This window comes from Belonocnema kinseyi, chromosome 7 (assembly GCF_010883055.1).
Source record: "Belonocnema kinseyi isolate 2016_QV_RU_SX_M_011 chromosome 7, B_treatae_v1, whole genome shotgun sequence".
NCBI lineage: Eukaryota > Metazoa > Arthropoda > Insecta > Hymenoptera > Cynipidae > Belonocnema > Belonocnema kinseyi.
The window spans coordinates 75,399,252-75,422,994 of NC_046663.1; the positions used below are offsets into that span (position 1 = coordinate 75,399,252).

Below are 23,743 nucleotides of genomic sequence, written 5' to 3' on the forward strand. Positions count from 1 at the left end.
TGGCTCAGTCACGCTAGTTCTAATATAATACTTTTGTGCGGAGCTTTGATGTAATTTTTCTTCGATCTCTATTGTATTTATAATTTTTCTCTTTTTTCGAATGACAGATCTGGTCTACCCCGCATGCGAGACATTTTTTAGATATCGTGATAACGGAGTGAACATACTTTTTATAAAATTTCTAGTCCTAGGAGTATCATACATCTCAAGTGTCAACTTCATCGAACTATAAATTAAAATCATCTAACGAAAGTAAGTTTCTGACACTGTTAATCGTATAGATGCACAAAGTCGATTTTTTTCTGAGAAATAGAACCAAACAGAACTTATATTAATTGATATTGGTTAATTGTTATACACTCTACTCCCGATATAATACTAGTTAAGGGCACACCTTGCCTTGGTCTTGATCCTAAATCTGGGGAATCCCAAGAGTAAACCGACAAGACTGCATGAATAACTTATGTTGCATTTGCCGCATGACGCAACCTGATGATACCAAAGCGCTGAGAGGAATCAAAAGGGCCTAACAACCATTTTTCAAATTTCACAGGACGCAGGAAAAACGTTTGCATTTTCCCATTTTTTGTTGAAAAAAATTCAAGTGTCACAAGTCGCTTCTTTACGTCGAGACACGTTTGTGCTTGAAATTGTACTCACTTCTATGGATATAGTCGGAGAGCCGAGGCCGTTTTTCGCGAGTTATTAGGTAACGATTCTGCCACTATTTTCCAGATTGTTGAGAATATACTGATCACGAAATGTGAATTCTCCAGGGGTAGTTTCGGGGAGAAGGTGTTTATTTACTCATTCGAAGTTGTAAAAAAAAAAGATAAATGATAGGGTAACGGCTGAATCTTTCTGCGTGGAATGTGGAGACAATTAGAAAAAAAACAATAGGCGGGTGTGGAAGAGGGGGGGGGGGCAGAACGATCCAGAGGTGTAAAAGAATATGTCATTTTAAAGTTATTTTCTAACACCCGAATTTTTTATATAACATTCTATTCATTATTCAAAACATATATTCGAAGAGCCAGAACAAAATCTCGGGGATAATATCCTGGTAGAACATCGCAAACTTCCCGGTTTTGACATTGGTCATTGTGCGTCGGTTTACGGCCCTGACACTGCGAGCAGAGTGGTCACTTGTGCTCCGAAGACGATCAGTAGCGTAACTAGGCACATAATTTACGCCACTCTGCTCGCAGTATCAGGGCCGTCAACCGACGAACAATGACCAATGTCAAAACCGGGCAGTTCGCGATGTTCTGCTAGGATGTTATCCACGAGATTTTGTTCTGCCTCTTCGAATATATGTTTTGAATAATGAGTAGAATGTTATATAAAAAATTTGGGTTTTAGAAAATAACTTCAAAATGACATATTCTTCTTTTACACCTCTAGATCGTTCTGCCCCCCCCCCCCTTCCGCACCGGCCTATTGTGCTACCAATTGCTCGGAACATTGTATAATTGTCTTGACATTCAACACAGAAATATTAAGCCGTTACCCTATGACTTATTTTAATAATTTTTTTTATAACTTCGAATGAGTAATTAAACACCTTCTCCCCGGACTACCCCTGGAGAAGCCACATTTGGTGATCAGTACATTCTCAACAATCAGGAAAATAGTGGCAGAATCGTTACCTAATAACTCGCCAAAAACGGCCTCGGCTCTTAGACTAATAACTTTTCGAGTTATGAGTCCAAGGGTACTGAGAAATCAAAAGGGCCTATCTCCGCGAGCCGCGCGCATATTAACGATCGTTATAATGCGTCGCTTGAAAAGAAATATTTACATTATGTTATGAATGTTTCGTTCTTTCGGCTCTATCTCTGCTAATTGTTTCCTTAGGACTTCGGCGTTTTTCGATGATTTAAAAAAAATGAAGGAATTTTTTTAAATTTGTTTGCAAAAGATTTTCATGTAGGGATTACATCGAAGAATTCAAAAATGAAAAAAAAAAACGATTTTGAAAATTTTGTGTTTAGGCCCTTTTGATTCCTCACTCTTCAAATATTTGCGATAAGAAATGAAATTATCAGCTTAAATAAAAACTTTCTTCCGAGAGACTAAGTTTTTGAATGCGGTTGAAAAATTTTTATCCTAAAAAAAAGTCAATTTTGTGTAAGTCGTCAACGAATTTTAAGGCTACAATTTCACAGGATCTGGAAGTAGGCTTCCGGCTGAAAATAAAAATCGGATTTTCAATATTTCACTAGAATAAAACGTTGCTACCGAGATATGGTGACGCTGCATGAGAATAATAAATGTTGGGTACCAAAATATTGTTCTGTTCTGAGAGAAAAAAATAAGCTGACGGTATCGAATGATAACAGTCGATCATGTTTGGCTGAAAGGCCTATAAAAGAGAGATCTTATTTTCAATAAATAATACTAATTTTAAGAAACATTGAGGCTGTAGGAGAAAAGCAAAATTATTACTACACTGTTAAAAATAATGTTAAATTTAATATACCTATGTGTATTAAAATTAATATATGAAGTATATGAAATCGCCATTAAGAGCGCGTATATTAAATTTCATATACATTCATGTTAATCACTTACAAGAAAAATCATATAATTTCATTTTTCACAACTGTAAAATAAGTTTAGCTGTAATTTTCGATTCTAAATAATAAAACATGATACATTCTTCCTGTTAACCAAAAATAAAATTGGATTACAAGTCGAAAAGTTTAATTAAGCAAATAAATAACAGACTTAACCTACAATTAATTGTATCCTCCTTAAACTTTGACCATTTAGAGCAAAATTAGGAAAAATTTTACCCGTGCATTATACTTTCATTATAAATAACAACTGAGTCTACGAATTCTAGATTATTAATTTCATTGAGAATATTTGACAAGATTTAAAGAAATGAAAGCAGGTTGAGTTTTCACGCACATTGCTATACTGACCTGTATATTAAATTTAATACACATGTATAATAAATTAACTACACAAATGTATGTTAAATTTCAGTAGCGGTAATGCACATTTGCTTCACACAAATGTATATTAAACCTCATACAGATTTTTCTAACAGTGTAGATTGAAATTCGACGATTAAATTCAAATTAAGATCTTCCTGCTATTTGCAATAACAAAACTGGATAACAATTATAAAGGCAGCTGATAACTGCGCTAACTAATACATGACAAATTACCATCCATTCACAATGCTGAATTTATTTGCTAATTGTATGCAGCGTTTTTATCCAATTGTGATTTTGTTATAAAAAAAGTTTCTTGCTTATCTGTTAGTACGAACTACAAAACTTTTTGAAAATAAATGACAGTCTGATGACGATGTGTCCTGATATTAAAAAGGAATATAATCTACCTGTAAGTGAAGAGGTTATATTAATTTTCCCAGCTGAGAAATTGGCACAAGTCACGTTCATATACGCTAACATGGTCACAGCAATTTCCTCTAACATTGTAATTGAGTCTTACCTCACTAGATGAGCGTATAGTTTTGACGAAAGGGGTTTTAGGGACATTTGCATTAGAGTTTAATTCTCCGTGATAATGAGGCAAGGAAATGTTCCGAGTTTATAATACCTCAACGAGGGTATTATAAACCAAGGGTCAAACACTAATTGTCTGATTATTCCTGGTTATTAATTTGCTCTGCATATGGAAAAAAATATCTTGTTTATTTAAGAAATATTTTAGTTGAATTTAAACTACAAAAATAGTTTTTTGAATCTAAAAAAATCCAGGGTGGCCACTAATTATTTTCAGAAAAAAATTCTCAGTCATTTGCCGATATACTAAACATTTTTCCCGATCATTGAAATTGAAAAGTTTCCATTTTTGCGTTTCTTTTTTCATTTGAAGTAGGGAGAACCAGTAGGAGGCACAAGTTCAATTTTCAAGTAGAATATTTTAGAAAATAGTTGACTTTTTGATAAAATAATTGAATCTCTAACTGAATATTTTAATATTCAACCAAAAAGTCAAATTTCCAAACAATACATATTCAAGCTTTACCAAAAACCATTGCATTTTCAAGCCAAAAAGAAGAATTTTTTAGAAGAATACTGAATTATCAACCGGAAAGGTGAAATAATAAACGGCAAATAAATAGAAGGTAAATAAGATAATACAAGATCTGAAAAGGTAATTTCTCAACAAACAAAATATTATATATATATACACATTTTAAATCATGATCCATAAATTTTAACTCAAACCGCTACACTTACAACCAAACAGTTGAACTTTTAATAAAAATAAATGGATTTTTAACAAAAAAGTTAAATTTTTAAACAAATAAATGAATTTGCGAGTCAAAAAGGCGAATTTTTCAGAAGGTAGTTAAATTTTTAATAAAAAGGTCGTTTACAAACAAGAAAAATGAAACTTAAGCTACAATGGATGATTTTTCTACTGTAAAAAGTAATTTTGAATCCATAAAGAGGAAGTTTTTAGAATACAGTAAAATTATCAAGTTGAAAAGGTGATTTTTGAAGAAAAAAAAATCATTTTCATCCAATAAAGATACATTTTTAAACAAATATTTGAATGTTTACAAATATCATTTATTTTCCACCAAAGCGTTCCATAGTAAAAAAGTCTATTAGAAGCAAATATAAACTTAGAAGGATGTGATTCCTAATAAATCCTATTACTTTTGACAGAGGGTTTTATTCGTAAGTTCTATGTTGGGTTCTTAGGAAATTTTGGAATTTCCTATTCGATCTTATTAAGATGTGATGTGATGTGCGGTTTTGTATTCGGCTATTTAGAAATTTCTACCTGGATCTTATGAAATCTTATTATGAAAAATTGTTTTATGTACGTGTCATCATGCAAAGTAAACATATAACATTTAAAATCTCTTCACGTGTAGCCCACCTAATATAACAATCTTATAAAAAGTTTTAGATTTTTTTCTTTTTTGGGTAAATTTTCTCTGTTGGACGTCGGTATTTTGCTAGTTTACGTGTTATTTTTACGAGTTGAGGAATGCATAATCACAGTGAATAATATGAATATAAAAATAACAAAAGTATTAAATATTGTTACCACAAATTATACCTTACTTTACGTGCAGTACTTATTGGTTAAAAAATAATCTTTTTATAGATTTTGTTAAAAATTCGTCCCTTTACATTCTCATCATTTATGATTGAGAAAGTATTAGAATTGTCGGAAATTTGACATCACACTTTTCCAACGGATCTCCACGTTTTGAGACCTCCTGAATCCAAAAATCAGGTTTTCACGATGGCATCTGTCTGTCCGTCCGTCCGCCCGTAAACACGATAACTCTCGAAAAAATGAACGAATCAAATCCATCTTTGGCACACTTTTTCTAGGTCCTAAAAGAAAGGACGAGTTCGTTAACCAGCCATTTTTGATAAAAATTCAAAAAGTCAGCGCATTTTGAAAATTTTTTAGACCACTTTTTTCTGAATTTGAAAATTCTGTGTACGGATATTTATAGTATTGAAAAGAACAAACAATTTATTCTAATGACTTTTTTCGATAAAAAGAAAATTCTCAGAGTTGTAGCGTTTTCAAATGTTTTTAATCAACCGAAAATCCAAATTTGAAGCCAAAAAACGCACGATATAAAAAAAAGTCAATAGAAGAAAAAGATTTTTTTTTGAAATCCCTACAAGATTATCATAACCAATTTTTGGATTTTCTTCAAAAATAGAAAATTCAAATTTTGACTGCACAAAAAATAATGGAAAATAAAAAATTCCATTTTGTGGACAAACTATGTAGGATACAAAAAAAGATGAATTAACAAAAATGGTTATTCCAAAAAAGATCTACAATTTCTTTAAGAATCACTTCTTGATAGGACGCGATTTAGGACAATAAAAAAATTTTTATCGCTGAGAGATTCTGCTAAATAATGTATAGAACCTGCTTGATTTTAAATTAATTCTATCTTATTCTAAATACTTTTTATAATGTTGTTCTTGAATTGAAAATTAATTTAGTATAAAACAATTTACATCTGTGTAAGGTTTCTTACAATTTATAATAATAAATTTCGTACCTAGAGATTATCTGAAAAATAACAAAAAAGGAATAAAGTAATAAAAAATTTAATATAATTACCTATACGTCACTGAAAAAAATGTGCAAACAACTTTTTTCGGTTGAAAATGATTTCATTAAATAAAACATTGGATGCAAAACTTTTTCGACTACATTGGTATTGTTTTCTAATTAATTGTACTTCTTTAAAATAAAATAATGTTTTAAATTACTGCAAGATTTATCAATAATTCTTAATAAAATTAAACAAAATTTAAATTTAAAAATAAGTAATTTCCATTTTTTATTAGTTCACAACTAAGATATTAATCAAAAAATAATGCTTCCAATTGTAAAATTGCGTACCTACAAGATATTGAGTACTTTTCACAGATTTAATAAAACTCTCGGATGAAGGCCACCATTGTGTGCCGAAACGTTTGAAACAACTTAATAAGTTTTAATTCACCTGACCCTACATCCAAAAACTTACATCAACAATTTCTTCAAAATTCTGTTATTTATTTTAAAAAATTTCTTTAATAGAAAATTAATCTTTGTGATTTAAAATTCATCTTTTTTTTTATCAAACTTCTGTTTGATTCTGCTATATAACGTGTAGAATCTGCCTGATTTTAAGTGAATTCTATCTTATTTTAAATGCGTTTTAAATTATTGTACTTGGATTAAAAATTGATTTAGTTGAAAATTTTATTATTTGTTAAAAAAGATTTTTTAAAATAGAAAATTAATCTTTGTGATTGAAAATTCATCTTTTTCGATAAAACTTTTACTATTTGGTGTCAAATTCGCCTGTTTTGGTTAAAATTTTAAATAACCTGTATAAAACGTCATTTTTTATTGAATATTAACTTTTATATACTAAAACTGAATTATTCTATTTTTGTTTAAAATTTGATATTTTTTATTGAAACTTAATCTTTTTTATTTAAAAATGTAATTATTTGTTTGAAAATTCCCGTAGTTTGTTGAAAATTTGTATTTTTTGTTAGAAATATAAATCTTCTCATTTGAAAATTCATCTTTTGATTGAGAATTCAACTATTTTCTTGTAAGTTCCTTTTTAGTTGGTCAAAAGTTCATTTCTCGCCGACCATTGGATGATAATGAAAGGGCCCGTACATCCCTACAGTATGTATCTGTTGCTGGAGGTTTTCAAAATTGTGTTTTCATGAAATAAAGATTGAGTATTATTTAGCAAAATTATCGGCAGATAGGAAGACCCGATACACCCATAAACCTGAACATAATTCATTCAATCCCACATTTCTCAAACCATATATTGTTTAAAAGCACATAAAACATTGGAAGCCTATATATTTTATGCAGCTGTTTTGTGTTGTAGGTAAACTGCAAGGAGTTTAATGGTTCTTTTCTGATATTGAGTAAAGTTAGTGTAATATTGGTGTATTTTAAATACGTTAAAGTCGCATAAATTGTATAATTTTACGACCAGCAGTTCGTTCTTGTATTCTAAAATCAATTCCTAACCTCAAAATCTAAAAAAGTTGTAATCGCATTTTAAACCAGCAATGGACTTTGATAACAAAAATCATAACGAATTCCATGCTTCATAGGAATATTACTTTATGCTGATGTTTATATTAATAAAAAAATAATATCTTAAAGATTAACTTGTAATTAAAAATATACTAACCCTACCGACAGAAATCTCAGAGTATATGCTAAAGTTTTTCAAGGCTCTGAGAAGCTCTGAGAAATTCTCCGCAGGCACTCAGGTAGATATATTTAATGGTCCAGATAGCTCGTTTAAATGATTCGGTTATTATTCCCAACAGTGATCCAGAAATACTTGCGTATGCTTGAACTGTGCGGTGCTCATTGGCTCTAGTTCGCGTACGTATTTAAAAAGCAAGTACAGACGCGCACCGTAGCCAATGAAAGTCACTCAAATCCAAGCAAGCGCAGATCAAGGCAGCTACGTTGGGATCATTTACTTCAAGAAAACACGTGTAACGTTCCATTAACTCCACGGATGCCTCTCTCGCACGCGTGTAGCTATCAAAGAACGAGCAATCGTGACAATTTTTTCAATATTTTCCAACACTGTCTAACCCACTGACACCTCGTGTCTCACGCATATAGCAATGAAAATCGAGTATTATGACAATCGAAATCGACAATATCGTTTAGAGATTTTATATTAAGGATACGTTCAATTTATAACTACAAAAACAGATGTTTATATCATTTCATTATTTTATCAATTTAAATGTAATTTATAATGTTCTTAAATTCCGATATTTTATTCAAATTTAAACACGACATTTGGGCGAAAGGCGATCAGCGCAGCAGTTTCGGATTTTCCCCGCTGAGTCAAATTTGGACTATAATCATAATAATGGTGTCATGCACGTGGATAAAGCGCAAACAATTCCGCAGCGTATTTAGCAAACCAATTTAAATTCCTGAGTAAAGTAAAACCGGTGATATGCTGAATGAGTGAGAAATTTAAACGAAAAGATGTTGAGGTCAGAAGTGTCCACGTTTTGAAAATTACTATTTTTTCATAGTTACTATAGATTTAACTGAAACCTGTTGGATTTTAATTAAATTTGCTGATTGAAAATACACGATAGTAGTATTCTTACCTTAAAATGATGTCTGTATATTGATAAATGCGTGGCTAATAATAGCTATCTTGAATAAATTGGAAACATAGTAATTGTCCACAATATTTAAAAAGCAAATCAGTAATATCTTTGCAAAAAGTCTTTAAAAATAGTTTGAACTTTATTTGGACGCAGTTTTTGGCTTCGTTCAATGAGTATACGGTTTAGTGACTAATCCTGGTGCTTTCAACATCAGTAATGTATAACCTTGTGTGGAAAAATATTAAAATTTTCTCATTGGGCTATATTAATTCAGTTGGCATTGAAGTGAAAGAGTGAGAAAAAGATGCATTTTTTTGAAAACAGGACGGTGGGTGGCAACTAACTTATTATAGCCTGCCCCGTTTTTGTTTGTTCACGCCTGACCCCGCGCAGCACCTGTTACACCCACATGCGGCGCGGCGTCCATTCTCGGAAGGGCTATACAAGGGAGGGCTATTGAAGAGTTTCACTGTATTTGTTACCATATAGAACGTTTTACTATGTATTGCTGTCGAAATTAAAACTGACCATTGCTTTTATAAATTTAAAGTTTTTTTTTACTTAAAATTACAGAAAATTCCCGGTCTTTTCCCGGTTTCCGGGTTCAGTGTCCACTTTGAAACCAAGCATTTCGTTAAATCTACCAAACAATGATTGCACTGCTTCCTCGGATCACTTTTATATCTCTTCATCTATCACGATGTAAAATTTAGATAAAAATTTCTTGCAGTCATTTAAGCTGAAAGTGTTTCAGATATAACTTTACTTCAAGTAGGGCTTGGAAACTTTTGTTGAGCGTTCGCCTTTTGAGGTTGCTTGTGGCTGCTGTAGATTTACATATCCAAAAGGATGTAGCGGAAGTTGCGAGAATCATATAAGAGAGAGTTTACGATGTACACACGCCCTTAGGAAGTGGAATGAAACGAGAATACTATGATAGATAGGGGAAACGAAATACTATAGTGGAATCAAAAATATGAGACTGGAATAAAATTCATGACGGTTTCCAACCAGTTTCCAACGTAGACGCCACCAAGGCTCGCGATTGAGATGCAAATCTGTGAGAGACATTTGAGACCAGAGTCATGGGGTGCTTATTCTAATTTGACGACATTGTTACATCATTGCCTCCTATAAGTTTCTCCTGTTCTGTGTCATACATTGGTGATTTTGTATTATACATTTGCACTCGCTACTTTTAAGCCAAACACGTACTTTTTTTTAATTAGGGCGAGTTTTGTTTTTAAAGACGGTGGGGTGGTTTCTAAATTTTTGTTTCAGCTTTTCTGATATTTCGAAATATCCATTCAAAACGCTTTTATGTCCTCTAACGATCTAGAAATACACTGGAAATCCCATTTAAGTGCGGTTTCATGTCTGATCGCTACGGTGCTGTTTGTCACGCATGACTGAGCACCGCCTCTCCCTTCGGTCCCATAGCCATAGCATCTGCAAAATGCCGAGGACTACAATTTCTAGGAACGACTTAAATGGGAGTTACTTGAACGGGATTCCGAGTGGAGCTCTTTATAACATTTGAAAATGCTATGTATTTTTTCGCGTTTTCGAGACTCATCGATTGATTTATTTAACAACCTTTCATGACCTGCCATGACCTAAAAATACTGTTTTTTAATTTCTGAACAAATTATTTACTTTGCTTAAAACAGTGATCACAGTTTGTCACCTATTCACCTTTTTGAAATTTGTCATCTGTTTCACCTACTTTGTAAATTTGTCATCTTTTTATCTATTTTGGAAATGTCGCCGTTTTTCAACTGACACTGTATCATTTTATTTACAATTTGATTTTATAAAACCTTGTGAGACAGTATTCATTTTAATTCTGTTGGCGGTTCATGCTCGTGTTTATCAAATAGAGTTGTCGACCTTTAAATTATATGATGTTATATAAACTAATGCAGGTACTTAAATTTTTCATCTTATATCCGATCTAACTTTAAGTTTATTTTTGGACGTCGCTGAAAATTATGTAAAAAAACTTTGAAGTAAACAAAATGATGGCAATTTTTCTTAAAAAATTGAAAGATAATTTCTTTGAAACCCCTGACAGTTTTCTATTCTCAATTTTGTACTTTTGGGATTTAAAAATAAGTCTCTTAACACTTTCTTCAACACGTTATGTACCAAATTTTTACTCAAATATGAACAAAATAGGTTGAAATAGTATCTTTTAAATAATATGTTTTACGATGTTATTAAAAAAAAACATTAACTTACATTTTTCCCTGACAGACTATTTTTGAAGATAATTAGAAACAGTTTTTTGCTTATACTGTTTTTTTCTTAAATTATTTTTCTTCATTATTTTTTTAAAAAAATATCTTATCAACTACATCTTATAGTCCATCAGACTTCATCAAATTGTATTATTTTGAAGAAAAAGAAAACAATGTTGTCCTGTTGTTCACATTTGAGTATAAAATTGGTTAAAAACGGAATTTCCACCTAATGCAAAACAAAATCCAAAAGTTCTTTTTTTTATCGATCCAATAAAGTACGTGTCGTTTAATTTCCTTCGAATTGATTAAATTAATTAGCGTATACGACTTTTTTGATTTGGGGATATATAGCAGTACAGTATTGTATATAATTGTTCGCGTCTTCGAGATGCGTCCATTGACCTATTGGAAAGCCTTTGATGCTCTTTTACGATCAATTAGTAGCAACGTATAAATTTTAAAAAATGTTTTATTTTTTAAAATGAAGATTTGATTTAAATTTTAAATGTAACACTAGCGTACGTTAAAAAGTTGTTCTTTATAACATAATAGATCAATTGACTTGCTGATGGTTTCTCTGATTTTTTTAATATAAGATTTTTATCAAGACAGAAACATAAGATTGAAAAAGATTGAAAGTGTCTATTTTTTTCCTTTTGTGAGAACAAAAACCTTTTCCTATAGAAAAACAAGTTTATTTAGCTGCTTTAATAATTTTACAAATATCGTTGGTACGTTTCTAACAATCTTTATAGCTAGATCAAGGATAACTATCGCGTATTTAGCTATACATTTTTCCGTATAATTTAAAGGAATTTATTCTTCGTAAGATAATGATTGAACAAACATTTTGCATCTCATTTGATTTTAGTATACCTATTTAAAGGATATTATTTTAAAGACGAGATTAAACAATCTTTTTTATGGCTCATGATCTTTGTAGAATATATTTTTTACTATTTTTTTCCTGTTACATCGACTGATGAATTAGTACTTTTTCTTTTGCTTTTTACCCCAAAATGTGTCATTTTTACATAATTTCGTGTAAACAATTCTTCAAACATTCGCAATTTTAGACATAAAATACTAACTTAACATCACAACAACTTGTTTAACATCGTGAATACTCTTTTTAAAAACGCGAGCATAGGTGAAAATTCAACCTAAAATCTCTACTTTTTTTCAAGGTCCACCATTTAATAGTATATTATGCACCTAGAGGGAGAAGAGGGACTTTTTCGACGAGTGTATGTTTTCAGTACGAGTTGTGGGCGAGCGTCGAAAAAGTCAAGCATTTTGATCTCAGATCAGTTTTTCTTATATTTTAGAAGTAAACTGGTATTTAGAAAAATTAATCAATGTTAATAACTTCTTTCCTATTAATCTGCGCCATAAAACCTTTCAGGACTTTGAACGGGGATGCAAAATGAACCCGTAGGGCCAAGTATGAGCACGAACATTCGTGGGTGGCCTTTTCGGAAGTATGCCCCATTTTTTAATAAAAAAATCCTTTTACTATCACAATATATAATGTTTGCTTTAGAAAAATATGGCTACAGAAATATCTAAAAATCAAACTATTTCTTAGAAAATTTGATTGGAAACCAGGAATTTTCTTATGAACTCGTAGAAACTTTTTCACGTCTTTTATACCTTCGTTTTCACTTATGTGGATTGTGATACAAACTTTTGAAAAAATCTCATATTTGTTATCAAGGCTGTACAAATTAGGATAAAATTACCATAAATTATTAGGAAATTAATTCTAAGTTCATACAAATGACTTTTAGTGGCAACGATTTGATTATTTCTTAAATCAAGTATTTTTTTGTTGCAGTTGATTTTGCGAGTACGTGAATGGGTTTACGTTTCCGAGGCTAGGAGGCCATTTTATTGATTTTTGCAGCAAAAAGTACAACCACACAGCCCGTAACCGATGAGTGTAAGTGTGATTGATTAATTAAAGAATATATAAAATGATCTTGGAAATCATAAAAAAATTAAGTTATTAAAAAGAAACTGCCCGAAGAAAAATTCTGTTAATGTTCCAGTGGTCCTATGTTAAAAGAGTTGAATTCATTTATACCAAAATATTTAATGATAATATTCAATTTTATTTAAATTGAATGGTTTTGGTATGATTGTTTGTAACAAACCAGTGCTAAAAATGTGAATTCAATGACTTGACCTCTTTGGAAGAAACCTTGTTTCTCAGTTTCCTGTCAAGAAAAACACAGATAAGCAGAATTAAATTGCTTTACGTGGACGTAACAGATTATAAATTTATATAAACCAATTTAAATTTGATCTCTAGTAGTTTTCGTTTTTTTTTGTGTTTATAGGAAAATGTTTTATCAAGTTTTATGATTCTAATACCTCAATTATTTTATGCAAGAAAAAGTTGTTTAAATATAAATTTGTATTAATTTTTTCAAATAAACAATGTTTTACAGATCACCTTCATTGGCTCTGTTTTATAATTATTCTTTCGAAATAATAAATGAAATCGAATACTTTAATTTATGTTGCTGTACTTCAGAAATCTTGAGGCACGTTTGACGCCTAGGCTCATTATGACCGTCAATGTCGCATTCATGTTAAACACTATTATATCAAATTGATCCAAATTGAGTCCAATAAAATTTACCGACGCCCCGCCACGCAATTCTTTCATCTCAAATGAAATGTTGGACATAAATATATTGCAATAAAACTCGGCAAGTTCCATTTCAGTCCTTCTCATTGAATTCTGACCCATGCTGTTTTACTCACTTCTTCAAATTTACTTATTCATTATGTAGTCCGAATTTCTGTTTTTGAATTAGTGAGCATCTGTTTAATTTTCAATTTAATTAAGAAAAAAACAACAATATTTGCACGCAACGAATTAATAGGATGCTATGAACAAGATAATAACCAGTATATGGAAGTTTTAGTGTTATGAGGCACTTAAAGATTTTGTTTCTTTTCATTAACTTTTTTGTATCTGTCTTCAAATTAAAGCGAGTTTGTCGTTTCATGCAAATCACACGTGTGTTGTTCAATGGTAATGAGTTTAGTAATATGCAAGGACGTATGTAATCTTAAGAGTACATTGTACATTTAATGATAAAGTTATGTGCTTGGGAAAAAATTTGTATTTGCGTGCTACATTGCAACAATTTATGTAAAGAGTCAAGATCAATCGTACGCTCCTAAGATTCTTGAGGAAGTGTAAAAAGATTCAAAAATTTTTAAGGCACGTCAAATCAAGGAAAATTAAATTTATAACTAAAAAAGATTTTTATTTTGAATAAAAAACAGTTCATCTTATTGAAAAAGATGTTTTTTTTATGTGAAATATATTTGAATTCTTAACCAAAACATAATTATTTTCAACCAAACAGCTATATTAAAAAAAAAGGTTACATTTTTATAAAAATGAACTATTTTCTGCAAAATAGTTTCATTTTTAACGAAAGAGATCAATTTTCAACTAAAGTGAGGAATCATCTACGAAAAAAAAAATTTTAAGAAGGAAGTTCATCTGTTAACTAAGTGGTTGACTATTCCACCACAAAAGCTAAACTCCCAATGAAAAATGTAATAGTTGTTAATTAAATCAAAAAATATTTTTATTTTAAATAAAAAACATTTGAATTCAATCAAAAAAGATGAACTTTTAAGAAAAGAATTTTATTTGCATTAAAAAAATCAAACTTCAACAAAGAAGATTAATTTTTTGTAAAAAAAATACGAATTTTTATTCAACAAAATGCATAAATTTGCATAAAAATAGTTGCATTTTCAGCCCTAAAAGATTAAATTTTTAGCAAATAAAATGACATTTTAAACACCTTTTAAACAGATTTAAATTATACTTAAAATTTGGAAATTTTTTGAAATGAAAAAACTGTCTTACAGTATTCAATAGTTTCTTCGAAATTTTGAGATTAATTTTTCAAAATGAAAATTCATAAAAATCATAAAATCATTTCGTTTCAAATTTTTTAAAAATCTTTTCAACTTCCATATTATTTTCATATCTTTTAAAACGTTTAAATATATATACATATTAAACTTATTTGAACTTTTCCTTGCATTTTGTAATCTTAAAAAATTGAAAAATGTTACTTTAAAATCTATTACAATCTTTTTTGAAATGTTAAGAAATAATTTTAAATGTTGTGAAATCTATTTAAATTTTGTCATTTGATATGCGACAGTTTGTCACGTGACCCATTATTACAAGTTATTATATTCTGCGACTTTTTAACTTCAAAAATGCGTTTGTACTGCTCGAATTTTGGGAAATGGTTCAAGATATAAGGACATGTCTGTCTGGCCTATTTAAGTTTTTATTTTGTTTGAATAATGCAATTTAATTAATTATATTTTAGCTCAGGCTCTATGAAGCTCTACTCCGAGGGACATCTCAAATATAGAATTAATGAAATTTTATTATTTAAACAAAATAAAATTAAACTGGGCCAGACAATCGTGCCTTTATATATTTGGAACCGCTGCCTACAACTTTAACACTATATTTACCTTTTACAAATTATAAACAGCTAGACTATCAAGTGTCCTTATAATAAATTTTTAAAAATAAAAATCATTTCAAAAATTTTCAGCAATTTTAAGCATTGTTTTATTTTTCTGAAAGCTTTCCAAAGTCTCCAACGTCTACTTTTTTTTCGAAATCTTCCAAAGTCTATATCTGCAATCAAATATTTTAAAACCTCTAAATATATTTTGAAATAATGCGGTTTCTTATTAACTTTTTAAAATCCTGAAAAATGAAAAAAACAGCCTTTAAATCTTTCAGATTCTTCGACATGTTTTGATTGCTTTAAAACTTAAAATAATCTTTTAAAATAACACTTTAAATCATTACAAATTTTCCCATAAATCTGGTTACCTATAATTTTATTTTCGCATCTATTTAAAACTGAAAAAGTTTACAAATTATATTGTAGTAGGTATATCTTAAGAACAGAATTATTACCAACATTCAAAGATCATTTACAATCAAAATTTTCTTTTTTGTCCATAATGTTTAGAAAGATTTAAAAATAATTGTTATCATGAGAAAAATGGCTTATTTGGAAATTTTAATTTACGAAATTAATGGGGCAAAAAATTTCTGATCTTTAATAATAGATAAACGAACTGGCAACTGCCATTAAAAGTTATATTTACACCGTGTCGTAACGAATCAGGTTTTTACAACAATGTATGTGAGATGTCGTTACATCACATTTTTTACATAAGAATAATTTGAAGCATTAAAAATTTTTAAAAATTAAAAAAACAATCAACTTTTACTTCTTAAGAGTCTGTAACATTTAAATATTGGAATGTTTAAAATATTCTTCAACCAGTAGAATTTCATGCATAGTTATTACTTCTTTCCGAGTACAACAGTTCATTATAATTTAACTGAAAGAATTCTTTAACTGAAAAATTCTTCCGAGTTGTCACTTATCCTTATCATGAATATTGTATTATCTGCATTGCATAATTGTATGTTGGTCTTTTATCTGCGTAGGTTAGATTGACAGGAGGCCATATGGTGAAGCAGAGGAGGTTTATCGGTAACACAAACAATAAGATGATCAATATACGGGAACATTTATAACTCCTGAACTGCATGAGAGCAACCCGTGGTATGTAACCGAAAGGATTTGAAAGTCCGAAAAAATTGAAACGCTGAATGCGTGTCTACGACTCGAAGATACTGATAAGTATTCTTACAAAGTTTCGCAAGGAGATCGGTTTCTAACTGGATCATTGCAGGATAGCAGTTCGCGGTTCATTTATGCTTTTTCAGGTGCTTAGCAGGTATTCCAAAAAGTTCGCTGGCTCGATGTTGATCCAGTAGTGATTATTTGTGATCTGGGAAGTTCCCAATACCCTGGACGTGCTATTTTTTATGCAGGTGAATATAAAGTATTCAAAAAATATTATTCAATGAGCTATTCATTTCGTAAATCTTGTCCATAGTCACAATAGAATCAAAAAGTCAAAGATTCAGAATGACGAAAATTAGATTAAGATTTGCAAGATTTTGGAGATCCCAAGATTCAGCGACTCAAAAACAGTTTAAAATGTCGCCGAAGATCTCGAAAATCTTCAAAAATCTACGAGAATCTCACTGATATATTTGATCAAATCAATGGGTCACAATAAAGGATCTGGAATCCTAAGTCGATAATTTCTATTTTTAAAGATTTTCAACCAGCTTTCAATTTTCTACACTTTGTAAAAGATAAATGATTGAAAATGAGTTTTGGTATGGTATTTAAATTTAAAATTTAAAAATGAGTGTATCTGAAATTAAATGATTTAGGAAAGTCCGTACATTTTTAAATCGTATGAGCTGTGGTTGAGCAAATTTAAACATATTCTAGTTTGGAATTGTAGTTTAAATTATGTAAGAATTTTGTAATCCCCGTTTTATTTTAGACTGGTTGATCATTTTGTTCAGTTTAATAACTGATGAATGGGGCATTCCTTTTGAAAAGGAAGGGTAGTCAAAAGGTTTTCTCTCTCTCAAAATTTGCTATTTCTTGGAAAATATTGATAATTGAAAATTAGAGTTTTTAAAATTTGTGCCATACTTTACATATTTTTATCTCTGCTTATCATTGTTCAGACGCAGAAAGTGTTAAATTACAGAAAATAACTAAATAGAAATATCAGTATCCATATTGTTTATTTAAGCAACAATTTAAAATTTTTGTTCTTTGACACTAAGAACAACGCGAAATAAAAAAAGACTAATTTTTTTTAAATGCTCATGGCTGTTATTGTTTATTTTACTGGCTTTCACATTTTATGGAATAGACCAAAAATTATTTCTCACTGGACATTTTTTCAGTTACTTTATTTTCCGGTAAAAAGTGGTAATCGTTTAAATAAATTTAATAAACAAATGCACAATCCATCGGTTTTTAAACATATATACTTTTCTGAACTATATTAAATAGCAGTATTTTTTACAATAACCGTCTGTGTGGTTAATTTACCAGCAGGTAAACATTTTTTCGTTTAAATTATTCAATTAACAAATTAATGTTTTTGCTACTTTTTAACGTATAAACATAGCTTTTTTAAACTAAAGCTGAAAAAAGTATATATGCTCAAAAATGACTGAATTTTGTATTTGTTCATTACATCTCTTTAAACCATTAATAATTTTCACCGAAAAATGAATTGATGCCGAAAATGGTTACCAAACAGTAATTCTTAGTGCCTTGCATAAAAAATCTAAATCCTATCTTTTCAATAGCAGCTTAAAGTTGACCTGTTTGTTAAATTTGATAATAATTTAAAACAATGGTTAACATATAATAAATTGTAATGAAATATTACTTTCACATAAATTGTGACGAAAATTGTATGGAATAAAATATCTGAGTCTTGTTAATCCTTAAGAAAGCATTTTTGTTAGTTAATTTCTTTATAATAAGTAAAAGTTTTTTATATTTGCTTAATAATATAAGCGAGCTTTTCTAGAAATAGTTTGCACTGATTTTACCATTTTTTTAGCATTAAAAAATAAGTCATTATTAATTAAATAAGCAACATAAACTTTGATATTTCGATTAATTTTTTAAATTGTATTTACTTTCAATGCTTTCTGCATACAGTTGCATAAAAGTATTTTTCTCGTCTGATCAAAACCAACAGAGATAAAAATAATAAAAATAGGACACAGTTTTCAATCAGCAATATCTACAAAAATATTGAAAATTTTGCAAAACCCTACAACCAAATATTTGGTACCCGAAGCAATATGCAATATCAAAAAATAAATGAAATTCATGACCCACCCTTTCCCTTTTAAATTAAATGCCACGAATACTTGTAAATATTCACCAAAGTATATAATATTTTTTTTTCGTGTCTCGTAATTCCTTTTTTTAATTTAATAATTTAAGATTTAAGAATAGAATAAACTAGACTTCATTTAAATTTATATTCTATGAGAATGGCTATCTGAATCAAATACTTGAATGATTTCAATAATCTGCTGTATGCTGCAAAGTAGTAAAATGATTAAAATTCTTTTTTCTTTAGAGAAAATGCAAAATAAAAATAAAAATCAATTACTGATTTGATGGCGATGACAAGTTTAGAGACTTATAGAAAATTTACAACTGTGCTCAACTGTGCCGAAAAGTTATGCTAATTACTTCGAAACGAATAAAAACAGTTCTTTCCTAACTCAGAAGATTTGGAAAATGGAAAAGTTAAGATTTGTTCATCACCATTTAAAAAGTATAAAAATCGCTTTATTTTCACGAACAAAATCTTTAAACGTTGCATGTTTGCATTTAAAATCATTTAAAATGTATTTAATAATTAAAAAAATAGAATTTACTGGAAGGTCAATATATAAATATTAAATATTATACAATTTTAAAGAGAGCACACCTTGACAGGACAATAATATGTACATTTCTACACTCTTATTTTGACATTTTCCAACTTAGCACTAATCCAGCAGATTTTTCTTGAAAATCAATATAAGTAAACACTGAAACCACAGTGAAAGTTGTTTCGCAGCAAATGATCTTGGCTCACTTGAGAACATAATGTAAAGATGATTATCACGCGTACTCTCTAATTTTAACAAACTTGCATTTTTCAGGTTTTAGGTATACAAATGCTATAAATATATTGTGAGGCTCAAAGAAATTTAGCGAAAAGTAAGGAATAAGGAAAAACCAAAGGATTGCAAGTGATATTTTTTCCATGTTTATTTTCTTTATCCGTGATATATATTGAAGCAGATTTTATTATTATTGACGTATAATTGGAGAAGTTACAAATTATAGTGGATACGCTTTGAGCGCTAAATTAAATCAAATCTTTCTTCTTTCGACTTTTGTGCCGTCAAGGCAGAGTTTCTTCAATATGGTGAGTACAGTTTTTAAATATTCAATATTTTCCTTGAAAATTGATTTCTAATGTAGCTTATGAATAGAAAGAGTAATTTTCTCATTAAGTTTGTGAGGTTACTCACAAAAGTTTAAGGTAACGATTCGACCTTGATAGTGAACTTCACATTGACCATGTGAGATTGATAAATAATGTATAAATATTTAGGTCTATTAATATCCTAATTGCATTTCTAATACAATACTTGCTCTAAAGTATGTCGACCTGATTTAACTATAGGGATTATCTGACACTACTTAGGGGCCGCTCAAAAACTACTTAAACAATTTTGGACCGTATCCCCCCCTCCCCCACCCAAGGAACGAAGCCGTTAACCGTGTGATGATCGGGTGATTTTCCAGGCAAATAGGAGAATACTGGATAAATAAATTCTTTTGTATTAAATTATATGTAGACACTATATTGAAATTGAAATTTTTGCAGAATAGTAAAATTTTCAATCCGAAATGATGAATTTTTTGTAAATAATTGAATTTTCAACAAAAAAGACCATTTTTAACCAACAAAGGTGAATTTTCTACCTTAAAATATGAATTTCCATCCAAAAGGACGAATCTGCAACAAAACATTTTAATTTTCAACCTACAGTGATGAATTTCTAATGAAATTCATGAAAATTAAAGCGAATAGTTAAGTTTTTAATCTTAAAAGAATTGAATTCAACGAAGATAGGTGACATTTTGAGAAAGTGGTTGAACCATAAATCAAATTGATGAATTCCCAACCAGCAAGATTATTTGTCTACCTAAAAAGACGAATTTTCTATTAAAATTTTAACATTTCAAATTATACACGATAAAGTTTCCTTTACAAAACGAATAGTTAAATTTTCAGATAAAAAAGTTAATTCGCAACAACAAAAAAGAGTTTCAAATAAATATTTATATTGTCAACTAAAAACGTGAATCTTGAAAAAAATGAGTTTTTAGCAAAGTTGTTTGAACTTTCAACCAATTAGTTGAATTTTCAACCAAAAATGGATTTTCAACGAAAAATTAATTCTCAACCAAACAGGTTTATTTTTTAGTAAATTGTTAATTTTTGAAGTGAAAATGACAAGTTTTCTGCAAACCAGTTGAATTTTCTACCACGAACTATGAATTTTCAACAAAAATGTTGATTTTCAACCAAATAGTCGAATAAAAAAAGAAAGATGAATACTTAACCAAAAAAGTTAATTTTAAAAAATGTAATTCAACTATAAACCAATTAGTTAACTTTATATCCAAAAAATATAAATCCTCACCGAAACATGTTCAACATTCAACCAAAAAGGTTTTTCTAAACAAGAATAACATTTAACTCCCAAAAGGACGATTTTCCAACAAAATACATGAATTTTCATCCAAAAATGTAATTGTTAAATTTTCAGGTAAAAAAATAAATTTCCACCAAAAATGATACGATTTTTAAACAAAAACAAACATGACGTTTTATCACAGAAGTACAACTTTTAACCCTGTAGTTGATTCTTTGATGAAAAATATGAGTATTTAACAAATCAGGTGCATTTTCAAGAAAAGAATTCAATTTATTGCAGACAGTAGACTTTTTATTTAAGCGATATGATTTGCGATCTAAAAACCTAATAGGCTTTTTACCAAAAAAATAAAGTAAAATAACTTCATCAAGAAAAGTTGCATTTTCTTACTTGGTTCTATTAATTAAGCTCGCATCTGAGCGAAAAATACTAAAAAAGGGTAAAGTATCTTGAAAATAGCGGGAAAAAAAATTCTTTGAAAAACGGAAAAAGAGGGATACAGGAGTGACAGTGTGGAGCCTGAAGTATGATAGTGATTTTATAACTTACTAAGTTATGATTGAACTGCACTGTTGCAGTGTCGTCTTGCACAAAAATTAGAAACTTTGTTAAAATATAGTGATATAATGTTTGGAAACGTATTAAACTTAATCTAAGTTGGTCAAGTCTCTTCCACTGCCCCCCCCCTGTTATTTATTGTAGTTTTTGGCGTGACCCTCAAATTGTTAACTTAGTTTACGGACTATCCCTTAATGAAGTGGCAAATTTGGGTTAAAACTATAGTTGCATTCTTTATATGAGTAAAGCATGAAAAAATGAAATTTACGATTATGAGAAAGTAATAAGGAATTGATTTTTGCAACAGCAATTGCAATAGTGGCATTTACAAAATTTAAAATATTGCAAACCACATGATGTTCACGCACAATACGCAATATGTATTGCTTGTAGTAATCGTGCAATGTACAATTTGGGTATTCAATTACTGTAATTTTTGTCCGTAAAGATTGCTTGGAAATATATTGATTCTATACTGATTTACCATTCTTTGTTACTCTTACTGCATATTCCAGGGTGCTTTATTGGAAATCGTTAGATTCTTCTTGTTTCTCAAATAATAAAAATGCAATAATTTAATGGAAATGTGAGCTGAGGATAACTGAGTTTTTATCTAGATGGGGAGAGGGTTTGCTTTTTTTGATTAAAGTTGAGTTAGCTACCTGATAAATTTTTGAATTTAAATAAGGGTTCGGCTCCACTTAAGAAATAAATTTTCAAATCGCTCGCAGTGGAAAAGTTTTAGTGCACTCTGCAAAAAACTATCAAGGGAATGGAGTGTGAAACTCGAGCTGAAACTATTAATAAACAGATGATTGAAGATAATTAAAGAAGTTTCTATAACGTAACTGTTAAGCTTTAGTTTCTAGTTCCCAAGGAATCTCACATCGTTATGTAAGAGTTGCGAATGTCCATCAGATAAATTGTATTTTGCGTGCTAGTATTTTTTCCGCTTTTTACTGAGTTTTGAAAAAGGCAGCGTTCAATTGAAATGCCGTCTTGCGCGGGTTTGTTGGCATTCGCCGATCGACCGGAAATTTCCACTGACTGGAGACGACGGCGCATGTAGAGAAGCGATTCTCCAAAACGACGCAAGAGACAATAATTTGTCAACGAGTGAACAAACAATTATTGTCTCCTTTGCTCTTAGACGCTAAAAAAAACTTTAAATTTAATAATACATAATATTCGTTTGTCTGAAAGATAACAAGTAAGAGTTAACTGAAGAATTCAAGTAATACCTGCCCCTTTGCTTAGGTGCCTTACACCGAAAACTAATCCGATGTAAGTAATTTCGGAATAAAAATTAAATGTGTGAATTGAAATGAAATCAATTTATTCAGTAAAAAATTGAACAGAGTGACGTGCTCTAGTTAGAGGATCGAGCAAGATCATTGACCCTTCCATTACATGAGGTTCCTTAAGTATCCCGTCGTTGTTTACAGGGAGGTTTTGGTTTCGACACGATTTCGTAGATCTATAACAGTTAATCATTAACTCTTCGAGATACATACGACACTTGAAAGCGCATGCCGAAAGAAGTGTTCAGATCTGGCCGATCGTAAATGTATAAAGTTTCTTATCTCGTAGAAAATTCTATTTGTCGGCCAAGGCGACTTGAGAAAAAACAGGGTATAAGATTTCAATGCCTTTTCCGACACAAACACTCGCTGAAATAATTCGTTAAAATATGATATACTAACAAAGTAGGAATAATTACTTTCAAAAATACACGTGCACATGTTCAATACCGACCATCTTATTTTGCGGTGTGATGTATAATTATATGGATAACGTGATCTTGTAGTAATTACAGTATAATAATAATAATAATACTAATAATAAGAAAAGATCTTCATTCTGAACTCAATCTACGTAAAATTTAATTCACAAAGTAAGATGAATGATATGGACATAAAAGGCAGAGGTTCAGCGCAAACTGCTTTCCAACCTATCCCTTCAATTTATCCAATAATCGAAAGTATATACCAGGTGTATACATATGAAACCGGTATTTTTTCAAGAAAAAAAACACATTTATTTCAAGAGAATGATAACAAATATTTTATTCAAAGTATGCG

At 29.9% G+C, this 23,743-nt stretch overlaps 1 protein-coding gene across 2 annotated transcripts in view; it reads left to right on the forward strand.

Annotated features, from left to right (window-relative positions):
- The window catches only part of LOC117177467 (multidrug resistance protein homolog 49-like), a 200,887-nt gene that overhangs the window by 16,875 nt on the left and 160,269 nt on the right, over nt 1-23,743 (forward strand). For both annotated transcript variants that reach the window (XM_033368182.1, XM_033368187.1), the window contains exons 2-4: nt 12,732-12,836; nt 16,425-16,814; nt 19,533-19,801. The gene's annotated coding sequence lies outside the window, so the exon portion shown is untranslated. The remainder of the gene's footprint in view (nt 1-12,731; nt 12,837-16,424; nt 16,815-19,532; nt 19,802-23,743) is intronic.